This window comes from Pleurodeles waltl, chromosome 10, assembly GCF_031143425.1.
Source record: "Pleurodeles waltl isolate 20211129_DDA chromosome 10, aPleWal1.hap1.20221129, whole genome shotgun sequence".
NCBI classification, from domain to species: domain Eukaryota; kingdom Metazoa; phylum Chordata; class Amphibia; order Caudata; family Salamandridae; genus Pleurodeles; species Pleurodeles waltl.
Window position 1 is genome coordinate 739059618 of NC_090449.1, and position 14813 is coordinate 739074430.

The following is a 14813-nucleotide window of genomic DNA, read 5'->3' on the forward strand; positions in this document are numbered from 1 at the left end:
GTGTGAGAGTGGATGTAATAGTGTCTTTCTAGGTGTCAGAGTGGGTGTGACAGTGTCCTTTTAGATGTGAGAGTGTCTGTCTTAGTGTGAGAGTGGAAGTAGGAGTGTCTCGGTGTGAGAATGGGTGTGAAAGTGTCTATCTGGGAATGAGAGTGGTTGTGAGAGTGTCTGTCTTATTGTGAGAGTGGGTGTGAGAGTATCTCTATTGATGTACAAGTGAGGATGTGAGTGTCTGTCTCGATGGGAGAGTGGGTGTGACAGAGTCTGCCTTGGTGTGAGAACGTATTTGTGCGAGCGTGAGTGTGAAAGTGTCTTTCTGGATGGGGGAGTGGGTGTGAAAGTGTCTGGGCGTGAGAGTTTCTATCTTGGTGTGAGAGGAGATGTAATAGTGTCTTTCTGGGTGTCAGAGTGGCTGTGACATTGTCTTTTTAGATGTGAGAGTGTTTGTCTTAGTGTGAGAGTAGGTGTGAGAGTGTTTCTCTGGATGTGAGAGTGGGTGTGAGAATGTCTGGCTTGGTGTGATAGAGGGTGTGAGAGTGTCTGTATGAGTGAGGGTCAGCGTGTTTCTCTGGATGTGAGAGTGGACGTGTAATGGTATGTTTTACTGTGAGAGTGGATTTGAGAGTGTCTCTGTTGGTGTGACAGTGGATGTGACAGTGTCTGTCTGGATGTGAGAGTGCATGTAAGATTGCATCTCTTACTATGAGAGTGGGTGTGAGAGAGTCTCTGTTGGTATGACAGTGGATGTGACAGTGTCTGTCTTGGTGTGAGAGTGTTTGAATGTGAGACTGGGTGTCATAGTGTCTTTTGGTGTGAGAGAGGGTGTCAGAGTGTCTGTGTGTGAGAGTGAGTGTGAAACTGTCTGTCTGGGTGTAAGAGTGGATGTGAGAGGGTATGTCTTGCTGTGAGAATGGGTTTGAGAGTGTTTCTATTGGTGTAACACTGGATATAACAGTGTCTCTCTTGGTGTGAGAGTGGATGTGACAGTGTATGTCTTAATGTGAGAGTGGCTTTGGTAGTATCTCAGTTGATGTGCAAGTGGATGTAAGAGTGTCTGTCTGGATGTGAGAGTAGATGTGGCAGTGTCTGTCTTGGTGTAAGGGATTGTGTGAGAGGGTGTAAGGGTGTGAGAATAGGTGTAAAAGTGTCTCTCTTGGTGTGACAGTGAATGTGACTGTGTCTGTCTTGGTGTGAGAGTGGATGTCAGAGTGTTTGTCTGGATGTGAGACAGGGTGTGAGAGCGTCTGCCTTGCTGGGGAAGTGGGTGTGAGATTATCTCTGTTGATGTGCAAGTGGGTGTGAGAGTGTCTCTCTAGATGTGAGAGTGGGTGTGAGAGTGTCTGTCGGTGTAAGAGAGGGTATGAGTGTATGCGAGTGCAAGTGAAAGTGTCTGTAAATGAGAGTGGGTGTGAGAGTGTCTGTCTTGGTGTGACAGAGGGTTTAAGAGTGTCTGTGTATGAGAGTGAATGTCAGAGTGTTCTCTGGGTGTGAGAGTAGATGTGAGAGGGTATGTCTTGTAGGAGAGTGGGAGTGAGAATGTCTCTGTTGGTGTGAAAGTTGATGTGACAGTGTCTGGATGGGAGAGTCAGTGTGAGAGTGTCTGTATGGGTGTGAGAGTGGGTGTAACAGGCTATGTCTTGGTGTGAGAGTCAGTGTGAGAGTGTATGTATGAATGCCTAAGTGTGTGCGTTAATATTTTATAAATTTGTTTACGGTTTCCGAGATCCACGTATCCATCTGCGGGGCTCAGCGCAGCTCCCCATGCAAGTTATAGTTACTTGAAAGAATCTAACTGTAATTGCTGAATTTCTATGGTTTCGTTAGAGTAAATTCAGAACCTAACTATGATGCCCTGTAAACTTTGTTTTTAACAGTGAATTTCTATGGTTTTTTAATGTAAAGTAATTAAAAAAAAATTTTTTATTCAAATTCCTGCTGTGTGCGGCCTTTGGCTGTGTGTGTCGGGGGTTGGTCAGAAGGCCTGAACTTGCAGCCAAGCCTTTATAACCACCCAAGCCTGCACCACAAATGGTCTGTGGCCGTACACAGGTTGGCCACAGGGCCTGTCTATGTCAGTGGATGTGCGAGTGGGAGCGTGAGTGTCTGAGTGGGTCTGAAAGTGAGCCTGTGAGCCTATGAGTGGGTCTGAGTGGGTGCATGAGTGTCTGAGTGGTTTTATGAATGGGCCCCTGGGCCTCCGAGTGCATGTATGAGTGAATGAATTAGTGTATAAATGAGTATGTGGTTTTTCTTTCAAATTTTTCCATACTCGCAAATATTTTGTGAATAATTCACAGAAATGTGTGAATTTTTGCGAAAATTGCATGAAGTGATGCACAATTATATTAAACCTATAATGTACCCCTAAACCACACCTATATCACACCTCTAGGGTCAGAGTACAGTCACCCTGACCCCTTATGCCACTTTCAATTTGAATTTTCACCCCGGGGACCGTGTCCCGTGAAATAAAATGTCAGTCACAACTTTCTAGTCAGGTTGCAATCAGCCAATTGTAACACTTCTTTTTGCACGCATATTCTTGAAAATTCCTGAATTTTGAGAATTATTCACAGCCAGAGATATACAAATGTATCTGCCATTAAAAATCTCCTAAACTACTGGACAGATTTACACCACATAAGAAAAAGCAAAATCTGCGTACTGGCAGCTAGCTTTCTGCCAAATCTGGAGTAATTCTGTCCAGTGGTTCGGGCTGTAGACGTGTTGGCAGGGCCTATGGGAATTAACATGGGCAACGCAAAGTTTTTGAGCCCCCTTTTTCTTGTCCCCTGCTTGACGGATCACCCCAACACTTCCTGTGCACAGCAAATATCACCAGACTACTTTTTTGGGAAAATTTTGTGAAGATTTGTCAAATGGTGCCAAAGATATAGGTAATATTTAGTACACAGGCATTGCACGGGCAGTTCAGGGGCCCCCTATGGCCCCCTGCACCTGTTCTCTGCCAGCCTTTTCATGGCGGTTTAAGGCTGGTAGAGAATCAAGTTATGATCAGCAGGGTGGCGCTGCATGCAGCTCACTGGCTGATTACGACCTGCACTCCCCGTCAACCTGTGGCATCACTGATCTCGGCAGAGACGGTGGTACCTTGGCGTTCTGACTGCCAAGGTAGTAATATAGTGGTTGGACCACCACAGGAGTGGTGGTCCTACTGCCACTGCGAGTCTGGTGGTCTAATGACCGCCAGACGTGTAATCAGTCCCACTTCATGCCTATTGTCAGCTAGGTGATTTATCAATGCAGTGGTATCTTGCCTGCAAGGTTTTCCAGTGCTCGATGCCACAAGTAGGTCATTGATATATTGTACAAGAACTGAATTGCAAGGCATCTGCAGAGACTTCAGATTTTTCTTCAGAATCTGATTGAAAATGGATGGTCTCTCATTATACCCTTCTGAAACTAGGCGCCATGGCAAAACTCTCTCTCTGAATACAGAAGAGAGCAAGAACTGACTGTCCTCATGCAACAGGATAGAGAAAAGGGCCAGACATAAGTCCACAATGATAAACCATTCTTCAGAGCACAGAATGTTGAAAAGGATGGTTGTTGGATTCAGTACCATTGGACAACACAGAAAAACAATATTGTTAATCTTTTGGAGGTCTTGAACAATCCAGTATATACAATTAGGTTTCTAGGCTTCTTCAAGCCCATGATAGGAGAGTTGCAAAGGCTCCCAACAATTTCTCTTTGAATTATATGCCTCAACATGTCTTCTATTATTGGTGTTATTCCTGCCACTGTCTCTGGTGCCATATTGGAGGGTGGATGTCTAAAAAAACTGCATTGGGCTTCTCTGTGATTCTAAATGGTTCTACACCTTTAATTAGTCTGATGTCCTTTCCTGTGAAGTCCCACACTTTAGGTTCACAGTTTCTTTTAAATCAGAAGGTAACTCTTTTATTGTTCTCAATAGATACAGCCCTATAGCTGCTTCTTGTCGGACCATTCTGAATTCAACATCTCCATCATGAGTTTGAAACTTGACACCATCAGGTGTACATTAAATGGCGCAATTTAACTTGCACAACAAATCTCTTCCTAGCACTTTTACACACACTACAAAATGGTGTTTTTCTTCAAATGAACATATTTTTACAGGGACCTTTACTGAAACTGGATTTGTGATCTATTTATTTGTAATTCCTACAACTTCGATCTTTTCCTGAGAGGGACAGAGCTGGGACTTCTGATATTCTAACATTGGAATGGGTAGCTCCTGTGTCAATCAGAAATGACACTTGCTGGCCATTAACTTTTTCTTCTAAAGATGCTCTACTCTGGTCTACTTCTATAACTGCATCAAGTACGCAGTCTTCCTCCCCCCTCTGGCACAGTCATTGCAAATATCAAAGCCAAAATAGGGATCTGTTGAAATGGGTTCTGATTCTGAGTCTGAAATGGGTCTGGATTTGCTCTTCGCATTTGATTCACATAAAATCTAGAATTTCCCATATTCTGTGGGACCATCAGGGCTTGTGGAACCTGCATTATTGGAACCTGTGTCTGTATTTGCACTTTTGCTGGATGGGTATGTTCTGCATCTGCACTTGAATTCCTCCTTGCGTTTGACCATCTCCACTCATTTCTATTTGGATTCAGCCTGCGCTTCCTCTTCCAATGCTCAATTTTGTAACAAAAATAACAAGGAGTCATTTTTTTCAGTGCTGCAACAACTACACCAGAATTTGGATCAACCAGAACTCATTGACCTCTACCCTGTGGAACAATCATACCTCCCAGAACAATGTGAATACCAATTTGAAACCCAAAACCTTGCATTCCACCAGAATTCCCTGCAAATTACAGATTCTGAAATCCTTTCTGTGCCAATTTTATCTGCACAAGGGTAAAGATTTCCTTAAGTTTGTTCTGCTTCATCTCCTGTTCATCACTACAGTATTTTGCTAATCTCAGGATCTCATCTAACGGTTTTACTGATAGTAACACACTCTGGGGGTGATTCTCACCCTGGCGGGCGGCGGAGGCCGCCCGCCAGAGTTCCCCCCTCCAAAATACTGCTCCGCGGTCGAAAGATTGCTGAGGGTATTTTGGGTTTTGCACTGGGCTGGCGGGCGACCGCCAAAAGGCCGCCCGCCAGCCCAGTGCAAAACACCCTTCCCACGAGGACGCCGGCTCAGAATTGAGCCGGCGGAGTGGGAAGGTGCGACGGGTGCAGTGGCACCCGTCGCGTATTTCAGTGTCTGCAAAGCAGACACTGAAATACAAAGTGGGGCCCTCTTACGGGGACCCCTGCAGTGCCCATGCCATTGGCATGGGCACTGCAGGGGCCCCCAGGGGCCCCACGACACCCCATACCGCCATCCTGTTCCTGGCGGCCGAACCGCCAGGAACAGGATGGCGGTATGGGGTGTCAGAATCCTCAATGGCGGCGCAGCTCGCTGCGCCGCTATGGAGGATTCATTTGGGCAGCGGAAAACCGGCGGGAGACCGCCGGTTTTCCGCATCTGACCGCGGCCAAACCGCCGCAGTCAGAATGCCCTGTGGGGCACCGCCAGCCTGTTGGCGGTGCTCCCGCCAACCCTGGCCCCGGCGGTCCATGACCGCCGGGGTCAGAATGACCCCCTCTGTTTTTTATGCATAATGATCTCTGGTCTTAATCTAAGAACAAATTGTGACACAAAAAAACCCTTATCACTCTTGTTGGTATGTTCTTGTCCACAGTGTTGTTTGAACACCTGCAACAATCACTCATAATAGTTATAAACCAATTTGTCTGCCTCTTGTGTTGTTCTTTGTTTTTTACCCAATCAATATCTTTTTCAGGAACTTTGCCTTTCAAAAAGCTAAACATTTCATTTTATTTATTCATTACTACAGAAGATGGTGAATTAGAACGTACATCTTTCGTTGGTTCTGTACGCGGCTTTTGTACAGCAATTTTACACTGATCCCACAAATCACCTGACATTACAATATTAAAGAACATATTCCAAACAGTCAACAGCACCTTTGCAATTTTCTACAAATCTGTCAGCTTGCGCATAATCACTGCACAGCATTCTCTCTCAGTTTAGAAAACTTATTTGTAAAAGACACAAGATTGGCTGTACTCCAAGGTATATGGACATTGCCTCCATGTGGTATTTCTCTTAATGGAAAAGTTTGAGTTTTTCCTTTATCTGGGGGACCTGGTGGTGGCTTACTATTTGCTTCAACCTCCTCTAATTGTTTATTTTTCTTCTCATGTTTCTTTGCCCATTTGCTCGCTTGTTTCTCAAACTCACTCTACAAATGCATTTTTACTAATTCAGTAATGTGTTACCGCATTCTTGAAGAACGCATTGTCTCAATAGCTTCAAAATCCAATTATACCCTAAAACTTTTCTGCAATGGGACACTTTTTGAAAGATTGATTTCATATTTTCAGACCAATCTCTTTCCTCAAATAAATAATCTATTTTCTTGGTATCGATTCATATGTTCAAGATCTAAACAATCTCAGATTACTTCTTATAGCTCTACTATTAATCTTGAGACATTCAATGGTCTTTCCAGGCCAATGAATATTTGTGCAATATGGGAAACTTAGGGGGCCCTCTTCCCATTATGCATGGGACCCCATCAATTTAGGTTATGCCACTGCTTTCTTTTACACACCATTTTTAATGTCTTTTATTTTTTTTATTTGGGTTGTAGAGCATTTCAATGTCATTTTGTTCTCCTTTTTCAGCCTGTGAGTTTAGGTGGGCAGATTTTGCACCAACAATTAAAACAACACCTAAAACAAACCATTGCCTCTCCGAATTATATATTTTAAATGGGTATATATAATAGTTATTGGCCAGTACTGCTCTCTGTGAATAGATTCAGGAAAACACTGAATCCACCATACATGAAAGTGTTAGCATTTTTTAAAACAAAAACAATTTCTGTAGATGTATTTGGAAAACGAGTTGATTTGCTATACAAAAAAGAGGAGGTAAGTAGCAAATCAATGAATGAAGTAAAGGGCCACTATTTGACAATTTACACACCGCTACTCAAATAAAGTTAACATTATCAGAATACATAGAGCGATAGTAAGCAGTGTTGTTGATTATTATTGATATTTTTTAATATTTTGGTGTTATATAGTTTAGAATACCACTAAAGCCAGACTCCAAATTAGCTGTTGGCCATTTTATTGTTTCAATAGTAAAACTATTTTTTGAGAAGTTAAAAAAGCCTGAAGAGCAAAACATACAACACAAGCTCAACACAGAAGCCCAACACTTCTCTCTATCTAACTAGTCTGTTGACCCAACCCTTTGTGCATTATTTGATTTGTAATATTCTGGAAATGGTATGTTCGTGACAACCACAATTAATAAATAAACAAATCCAACCCCATTGGTGGTCTTTTGCATCACTTATTGTCCTTTCTGTGCTCTGCAACTGATGGGATTAGACGAAAGAAAATAAGTACTGTCAGTAAATATGACATAACCTAATGAGAGCAGCTGTTGTTAGTTAATGGTTTTTTTTTAGAATCAAAAAGAATCTTTGAATTGATGTCTCAATTTAGAAGCCACAAATCAACTGCAGTATTTGAAAGGACCAATCTGTTTTAAAAACATTTTCAGGGTTTTAAAATTGCAAACCCAATATTCGCTAGCCAAAGGAAAATGTTGTTGTGGGAAATTAAGCCTCTGAATAGTACATTTTCTGTCAATATTAATTACAACTACTAATGTGTTATCAAAAATCAAAATAGAAAATACTACTTTAAAAAAACGTAAATATTATGTTAGTCAACATCATCCTCTATTAAGTTTATTACAATGAAATTTCCCCATAAAACTGTGAACAAAGTAAATCATCATCACAATAAAAAGAAATGTACAGTTAATATAAAATACAATTGAAGGTAAAAATCAATAAATTCATTTGGGGAAACATATACAACAATGAAAAAGGTCTAGTTATAATTGGCAAAGGCTAAGGTTTTGACCTTGTACAAGTAGTCTTCTTAGAGACCATGCCCACAAAAGGAATCTTGATATAGCACATGTTTCAGAATCATAAACTTTGATTCAGTATGCTGCCTGAAGGAAAGAACTGAAGTTGAGATTGAAGACCTACTGAGGGTGAATTTATGTTGGCTGATATGCATTACAAGTTGAAAGCTGCAACACTCTGCTCAACAGCCTACCTCTCCAATTGACCTGCTGCAAGTCTTGCCACATGTTACTCAAGAGGAGGGAGACAGAACAGACAGAAGGCCATTAGAAGTTAAAATTCTGAGTCAGGCTTCATTCATCGTGGGAGGAGCTGACTGTAGACAGTGAAAGATCTTGGTGAGTTCTCCAAAAATAAATACAAAAGATGCTGCAGCGAGGACTTTACTGAGAAAGCCTGCAGCCATTCAGTGGCAAATGTAATCTGGACCCAAATGCAAACATAGAAAATGTTCTATCACAGCCAAAGAATTTACTAAAGAAAGCAATAACTGGATGCCTCACACCCTGATTAATGAGTGCCACCGTACCTGATGCACTAATGATTCGTACGGTCCAGCATCAAATAATAATAATATCATTTTTAAGATTATCAATTTATTTAATGTTGTTTACTTCAGTATAGTCGTAATAAATATCATGTTTTAATCCATTTAGTATACATTAGTTAATATGTTAATTTTAATTGTCAGCATCATTAGTGTTATTGATCTAAAATATATACTATAGTTTGTAATTTCAACTGTGTAATTTATTTATAAATGTATATCCTAGTAGTGTGTTGTTGGGTTTACAGGGTAATAGTGTAGAGAAATATTTAATTTGAGATTAGATATGTAAAATGATTAATTGATTATTTGTTGTGCACATTAGTTTTTTTTATAGCAATTAGTTGACTAATATGCATATTTAATAAGACAGTTTGTAAAATATATTTTATATTTATTATTATTTTCAATTGTATTTGCATCAACTGCTTCAGTGCAGGTGTTGGCCAGTGGCCAACGCCTGCACTACCTCCCTGGTGCGAGTCACGACCAGTGGCGGGCACCAGGGAGGGGGTTAAAAAATCCTCGGCTGTGTTGCACCCGACGATTTTTTTTTATTAAAAAACATCTTCTGTGTCTCCACCTGCCCCGTGTTGACGTCACTATCTGTTTTCTCCACTGGAGAAAACAGCCTCAAACAGCCTTCCTGACATTCGGGAGGGCCTTGTTTGAAAGGGGAGACTCTCCCCTTTCAAACAAGGCCTTCCCGAATGGGTTTCGTAGCCTGCGATCGAGGGCCAGGAAACCCCCACTAGACACCTGTGATTTCACTTGGGGGGAGTTGGCCCCCTTGAAAAATGGGCTGCCCCCCTGTCCAGGGGCATTTTTTGCCACCCGGGGGTTTAATGTATTTATTTTTTTTAAGAAATTGACAGGGAGTCACCCGTGAGCAGGGCGACCCCTTGTGGGGTCAATCATTTTTTAAAATACTACGGCCCCCAATGAAACCATACATCTATTAAAAATTATATATATATATATATATATATATATATATATATATATATATAGATATAGAGATCTATACAGCAACATATCTATGTAGATATATCTATCTATATAGATAGATATATCTATCTATCTATATCTATATATAGATATGTATATATAGATATCTGTATATATCTATATATATATATATATATCACTTTTGTCAACACCTGTGCGGTTTCCCTGGGGGCTGCAATCGGCCCCCAGGAAAACCACACCCACATATAAAAGTGATCTCTCTCTATATATAAATAAATATATATATATATATATATATATATATATATATATATACATATATATATTCGCCACCAGTTCTCTTGCAGTTGCAGCTTGCATCTTCAAAGCAATGCACATACTTCAACTGGCGCGTTTCAACTGTAGCTTTTAGGCAGCAATAAAAACTTGAAGTAAGTCTTGTGATTATATTTCTGCTACAAAAGGATCTGACTTTAGTCTAGTGGCAGATTTGATGCCATAAAGTAGCTCAGAAGGTTTATATGCCGACTGCAAAAATCAAATGTGTATTTTATGTAAATAGCTGAGTAGATTAGAAAAGCCAGCCATTACCTGCGCTATAATACAAATGAAATGTATGTGCGGGGTGGCTATGGAGAGATGAAGGGCACTTTTGCTGGGTGGTAGTGAGAGAATCAGAGGAGGAGGTAATGGAAGTGGGAGCACCAATAATGATTGTTGGACTTGGCACTAGAGACGCTAAAGACTGTTATGATTGGTACGTGACAAGGTGAAGTAATACTGTCCTTTTTTTGAGTGTCTTCAAAGAACATGCTGATAGAGGGAAGAAGCAAAGGTAAGGTGACCTCTACTGTTGCACTTATCACACACACACACCCACCAGCAATTTTGTGACTGTCTACATAGGCTAGTGTTTTAGAGCAACAGTTTTGCCAGTAGCAGAGATGGCATCTTGTTCGATAAACGCTGCTCAAGCCCTCACTCGGGTTATAGAGGACAGCACTGATAAAGGATCAGAAACTGAGACAGCAGATACTGAGACAGCATCTGAGAGAAAGGACAATGGCGCAGACTCTGAGAGTGATTTTTCAGTTGGAGGAATCCCATTCGACAACTCCTCTTCCATTAATTATGAGGGAGGTGATGAGGACAGTCCTGCTGTCCCGTCGCAAGCACAGTCTGTGCAGCGGGACAAAAGCGGGTAAGCCCAACCCAGAGAGCAGGTGCATGCCGTGGAAACCACAGAGAGAGTGCTCTCTTGGGAGCTCCCCAATTTAGTTCAGCCCCAAATTCCACCGCTAAATCGTATTGTGGAGACATCAAAATTATTTATCACAAAACCTGGTTTTGTAAGGCAGGCACCTGCGTGTTTTGGTCTTGGGCTCAGCGGCCATATAGGGAAACCTACCAAACCCAGAGATTTTTGGAAACTAGACATCCAGGGGAGTCCACAGAGGGGTGACCTGTGTGGATTCCCCAAAGTTTTCTTACCCAGAATACCCTGCAAAGGTGAAATGTTGAATAAAAACTAAAACATTTCTTGCATTTCTGTCACACAAACTACAGGAATATGCTTGGATCCACAAAATTCCTACCACCCAGTGTTTCCCCACCTGTCCTGATAAAAACGCTACCCCACTTTAGTGCCTGTACCTAGTGCCTCCATCAGGAATGAATCACCCCAGGGTTAACAGTTGTCCACATGTAAGGACCAACATGGACCATTGTGTGATCTATTCCTGTCGCGGGCACTAGGTCTACCCACACAAGTGAGGTACCATTTTTTATCAGGAGACTTGGGGGGAATGCTGGGTGGAAGGAAATGTCTGGCTCCTCTCAGATTCCATACCTTTCTATCACCGAAATGTTAGGAAAAAGTCTTTTTTTTTGCCAAATATTGAGGTTTGCAAAGGATTTTGGGTAACAGAACCTGGTGAGAGCCCCACAAGTCACCCCATTCTGAATTCCCCAAGGTGTATAGTTTCCAAAAATATATAGGTTTGCTAGGTTTCCCTAGGTGGCGGCTGAGCTAGAGGCCAAAATCCACAACTAGGCACTTTGCAAAAAACCACTTCAGTTTTTAATGTAAATATTTGATGTGTCCAGGTCACTAGGCCTAACCACACAAGTGAGGTACCATTTTTATCAGGAGAATTCTGGGTGGATGGTTCCACTGGCAAGAGTAAGGACAGGCAGGACGGTGTCGGAAACTTATTCTATATACAGGGGCACCATGCAGGGGTGCCCATTATCCCCATTGTTATTTGCTTTAGCGATTGAGCCTCTGGCGGCCCGACTAAGGACGGAGGGCAGGGGCAGGGGAGTGGAGTGGGCAGAGGATGAACATATTATCTCCCTCTATGCTAATGACATCCTGATGTATCTAAGGGAGGGCGATTCGGGACTACCGTGGGCACTTGATAACCTGGACCACTTTGGAGGCTTGTCCGTCCTGCGCCTTAATAGGGGCAAGACCTTTGTATTTCCCTTGACAGCAGGAAGCCCGCGCCCTGCATCCTGCCCGGAGGATATGGTATGGGCACCACACACCTTCAAATATTTGGGCATACAGGTGTTCCACGATCTCAGGGACCTACCTGAAGGTAACGTAGGGAGAGAAATGCTTCCATGCCTCCTTTATTACTTTACCAACTTACCGGTATTACTCCCCTTGTCGTGGTGGAGGGAGCTGAACAGCCTCCTAAGGGCCCTCATTTGGGATGGTGGTCGCAGACGCACGGCACTTACGATTATGTGTAGACCGACTAGTGGTGGGGGATTAGGAGTCCCGGATTGTGAACTTTATTATCAGGCATGTCAGCTACAGTGGATCTCCAGATGGTGCTCTGGGGAGGGTAGCCTAGACAGGTACACGGAAAACGGCGCAACAGATACAGAGTGGATAGGCCGACGAGTGGAAGCCCAGGAAGGGAGTATTATGACGAAGGTAGCCCTGTCATGCTGGAAGAGATGCTTGCAACGCGTGGGAACTGGACGCCCTTACTCTGCAGCACTGCCTTTATCAGTGATAACACAGGGTACCAAGGAGGGCACCCTACTGGGTTTGGGGCTGGGAGTCTGGACCAAAGCTGGGGTAGAGAATATAGTGGACCTCTTCCGTGATGGGGTACTGAGGTCTTTCACAGAAATGACTGATCAAAAGGGAATACCAGCGGGGCACTTTTTACTACATCATTACCTGTTACATCACATAAAGGTACATTGGGGCACGGTTAATGCGGAACCTACCATACACTGGGTCCTGCATCTCCTGCTAACCTCCGGAATAGATCAGCACCAGGTGTCTGGGCTGTATAAGGCCCAAAGTGACGACACACTTGACCCACTGCAGACACTGAGGGAAAGATGTGAAAAGACACTAGGTAGAGATATGGAAGTCACCAAGGACCCCCCTCATGGAGGACTGGAGACGGGACCTGTCAAAGTGGGCAAGGGCTGAACTGCAGGTACTACAAAGCGAGGAAGCTTGGGGAGTGTGCCTGACACCCCTCGCTCCTACTTGGGAGGAGGCATTGACCAAGTGGGAGAGTAGGGAATGGGAAGCAGGAACATCAACAGGAGGGTCAGGGGGCAACACAGAACAAGAAGAGAGAGGAACCGGAACAGGAGAAACACACTGAACCTTAATACTAAGGGTGACTCCCTGGACTGTCCCAACTCAAATGGGTGATTAGTGAAAGAAAAAGAGAAGAACGTGGGCAGACCTGGAGAGCACCAGCGGATATGGATATTATAAGGGACTATAGGCGGAGGGAGTACCCCAGTCCCACCTGGTGACATCGCCACCCAATAGGGAAATCACAGAGGTGGCGACTGGACGTGGCACCCCGCCCGGTGGGGAGCCCTTGGGCCCACACCCCTACAATCAGTAGTCAGTACCTTCCCCTTCTGCGATATACCACATGTTGATAGTTGTTTTAGTTTTAAAGCGTAGGATTGGTATAGGAACAAGAGAACGATAACAAAATGCACGACACAGGAACTAGCGCAATCAATACACAAATCGCACACAGAGACAAGTCTGAGCATCAGATCCGAATGGAAAGCCAACGAATAATATGTTAGAGACCAACATTGGAAACTGTTGCAGCTTGTATAATTTCATGAATAAATGTAAGTGTATACAATGAACGGAATTGATTATGTACACCAATAAAATGTTAATAAAAACTATTTTAAAAAAATAATTCTGGGTGGATGGAAATTTGTGGCTCCTCTCATATTCCAGAACTTTCCATCACCAAAATGTGAGGAAAAAGTGTTTTTTTTGGCCAAATTTTGAGGTTTGCAAAGGATTCTGGGTAACAGAACCCGGTGAGAGCCCCACAAGTCACCCCATTTTGATTTTCTCTTGATGTCTAGTTTAAAAAAAACGAAATAGGTTTGCTAAATTTCCTTAGGTGCCGGCTGAGCTAGAGGCCAAAGACCACAGCTAGGTACTTTACAAAAAACAGGTTAGTTTTCTTTGGGAAAATGTGATGTGTCCATGTTGTGTTTTGGGGCATTTCCTGTCGCAGGCACTAGGTCTCCCCACACTGGTGGGGTACCATTTTTATCGGGAGACTTGGAGGAAGGCTGGCTGAAAGGAAGTTTGCAGCTCCTCTAAGATTCCAGAACTTTGCAGGCCGAAATCTGAGGTAAAATTGTTTTGTTTGCCAAATTTTGAGGTTTAGAAAGGATTCTGGGTAACAGAATCTGCTGAGAGCCCACCAGTCACCTCATCCTAGATTACGCCAGGTGTCTAGTTTTCAAACATGCACAGGTTTGGTAGGTTTCTCTAGGTGCCAGCTGAGCTAGAGGTTAAAATCCACAGCTAGGCACTTTCCAAAAAACACATTAGATTTCAATGTAAAAATGTGATGTGTCCATGTTGTGTTTCCTGTCACGGGCATTAGGCCTATCCACGCAAGTGAGGTACCATTTTTATCGTAAGACTTTGGGGAATACAGAATAGTAGAAAATGTTATTACCCCTTGTCTTTCTCTACACTTTTTCCTTCCAAATTTAAGACAGTGTGTAAAAAAGATGTCTATTTGAAAAATGCCCTGTAATTCACATGCTAGTATGGGCACCCCAGAATGAATTCAGAGATGTGCAAATAACTACTGCTTCACAACACCTTATCTGGTGCCCATTTTGTAAATACAAAGGTTTCCTTGATACCTATTTTTCACTGATTATATTTCACCAAATAAATTGCTGGACACCCGGTATACAATGAAAACTGATTACAAGTTGCAGCTCCTTTATTGGATCTGGGTACTTATGGTTCTTGATGAACCTACAAGCC